Genomic DNA, 3,026 nt, shown 5'->3' with positions numbered 1-3,026 from the left:
CAATCTATACAAGCAAACCAAACCAAGTTTTAGTCTAATAATGCTTAGAAAATAGTGACTTGGTATAATATTGAACTGTATCTAAAAATTTTTCCTAATAAAATTTTTCAATATGCGAGATAGCCTCACACCTAATATCATAAATCCTAGCTTTTAACAGTATAGATGGTTCATTCAACTTCTCATGGGTTTTGTTAACAAAACTTTTAATAAGAAAGCCTTCTTTGATTAAATTAAGGGATAATCAGGCATCCTTGGTATAACTGGGATAGATTTTGTTCTATTCAATTGAACCATTAAAGCACTTAATAAAACAATAATCTATCCTCTGAATCCTTAGTTGTCATTTGTGTTAGTGACCAGTTTTTGGTCATAAAATATTTTTTCAAGTTGAAATCTAGTAAAAGTGGTAGAATTACTTTTCCAATGCAAAATCCACATGCCTAGAAACAGCTTGGGATTTACTCATTCACATGACCAAAGTTAATGACAAACGAAGTCTTCACCATAAGTTCTCTTAAAACTATTTTATTTAATGATTCATTCAAAGGGCCTCTCGAATACTTCAAAACACATCCAAATTCCAAAGAATTGAACAATTTGCTAGAGGTTTTCCAAAACTGAAAGATCTGACGACATCTGTAATGATATTTGAAGTTGACAAGATTAATTAAAAAAAGGACCAAATAACACATTGACATAAAACCTTGAATAGCCAACACTGAAAGAGCCCAATGGCAGAAATTTAATAAAAAAAATACAAATTAGTGTTAGTAACCCCATTATTTATTTTAATATGTACGGTGTAAAATCTCCATGGCATTACACGAAACACGTGGGTTTTTTATGTGGGACTGTAATTATAGGTTATTTGTGATCAGTTCTGCACGGTAAAAATTTTGGAACTTCTGATAGGAAGCTTGTTTCATATTAAAAAGCTCAAATCGCTGATATCAGAGGAAAGTATAAAACTTCAGACCCAACCAATTCTGAAGCATGAAGGGCAAATTTATAAGTAAATTTTTGGTCAATGGGTTAGAAGTCAATGATAACTTCTTTCTTCCCTTATCTTCTCATCCGTGTGTCTATTCACATGATTTAATTTTATTACATTTTATTAACTAGGGTTATGTTTTGAGCATTTCTATTATGATTCCAATTGGCAGTGAAATAAATACACCAAAATATTGGTGGTACAGATTTCAGAACATGACCCAGCCCTTGGAAGGAAAATATAGGAACCAAAGCTTATTCAGAAGCATTCAATTCTCTTTTCTGCTTAGGCTGAACATAAATTCAATCAATCAACTCGGAAACTTTACAATCATTACACATACAAACCGGCAATGATACTGTAGCAGAGGATTCAGAAATAAAAGAAGAAACTGTATATTGCATAAAAATAGAAAAGAGTTTCCAAAAAGAAGCCAATTGTGATTAAAGCCAAACAATTTCTGCCCTTACATCTTAAATTCTCACTCAATACTTGAACACTAATCTTTATCTTTCCAATGACCTGCATGGTGCTGGAAGACAAATGATTATAATCTTGATCTGAAATTTTCCCCGAAACAGAACAACAAGCACTCTTCACAACTATTGTTTAGATCACATTGTTGACCCCTACAAGCAGTACAAAGGGTATGGAGGTCCATCTTTTCTAAAAAATAACCTAATAACTGAGCATTGTTTATCCTGCACCAAGTCCGCGAACATAAAATGCAAACCACAAATTAATGTCGCAATTGAGAGACCAAAAAATATCAACCTATTCTCTACAAAAATAATAATGGTATGAATTACTAATCTCGAGTTATTCAAGCAGACCACTGGGTGCGGTTACTACCTCTCAGTATAAGTATGATACCATGCTGATTGGTTCTCCAGAGAGGAGAAATTACAGGAGGGAGGAAAATCTTATAGCTTATCTTTGAGTTTTAGAAGCTTGAATTTCATTGATATTAGGTATGTGACTTGCAGGTAAAGGTCATCCAAATAACAAAATTTTTCCAAGCACTATAATAACCCACAAACTTTCACTTGCAGGTCAACTGTGTGTCATCAAGTGAAAATATGATATAATTGTTTTATAAAAACCCCAGGCACATGTTCCTCTCTAATACTGGAGTGCAACAATGGTTGTCTTCATATAATAATTGTTCCTTAATATTCAGTTATGTACTACATTTGCAATTCTTTGGGTATTTATTGCTTTAATATTTATTAACCTTTTCTTTCTCTGCTATCAACTATACATTATTTGATATGTACATGAGCACATACCAAATTCCACAATTACATGATAAAATCAACAAAGACAAGTCTGTGGTTATAATTTTTTTTTTTTACTAACTACCATCTCTTAGGTCCCTGAAACTCAGAAATAAGTCATGTGGGGAGATTTACAAATAGTTTATAATTTAAATCTCACTTGAAGAGTTCATACTAATGGGGTAAATTGACACAGGACTGGGGCCTTGTTGCTTTAATCAATATCTATATATACATAGTGCATATATACTGCATACATACAAAAATATACAGTTTATAAACAGTGCATATATCTATATGTAGTATATGTATATATACCATATGTACTGTGTATGCGTGTGTGTGTATATATATATAATATATATATACATATATATATATATATATATATATATACATATATATATATAGTATATGAAATATTGTATATGTATTTACATATATTTGTTAATGTGTTTATTCTATTTTTTTAGTTTTTTATTGAAGCCTCTATTTTTAAGCAACAATTAACAATTAAGTTACATTAGACTAGCATCGTGTTAAGAAACATAATGATAAATAAATAATTTGTATAATTCTATACATACTCCATTTTATTTGTTGCCAGTTTACTGACTGGTACCTGCTTTTGAAATTATTTTTTAGAACTAGATCATCGGTGGAAGTTTCATATATCAACAAATGTAAAACATAATGAGGATAACTTTTTTTTTTCTATAAACACTGAATAAAAATTCATTACCCATGAGTAGCTG

The 3,026-nt window shown here is 30.7% G+C and overlaps 1 protein-coding gene across 2 annotated transcripts in view; it reads right to left on the bottom strand.

The window, feature by feature from the left end:
* Positions 1-2,728: 2,728 nt before the first annotated feature.
* Positions 2,729-3,026, bottom strand: part of rictor (rapamycin-insensitive companion of Tor) — a 165,204-nt gene continuing 164,906 nt past the window's right edge. For both annotated transcript variants that reach the window (XM_068387213.1, XM_068387214.1), the window contains exon 28: positions 2,729-3,026. This exon is cut by the window's right edge and continues 417 nt beyond it. The gene's annotated coding sequence lies outside the window, so the exon portion shown is untranslated.

This window comes from Palaemon carinicauda, chromosome 14 (genome assembly GCF_036898095.1).
Source record: "Palaemon carinicauda isolate YSFRI2023 chromosome 14, ASM3689809v2, whole genome shotgun sequence".
Taxonomy (NCBI): Eukaryota; Metazoa; Arthropoda; class Malacostraca; order Decapoda; family Palaemonidae; genus Palaemon; species Palaemon carinicauda.
Note: the sequence above shows the minus strand (reverse complement) of the source record. Positions and strands in the feature narration are given on the sequence as shown.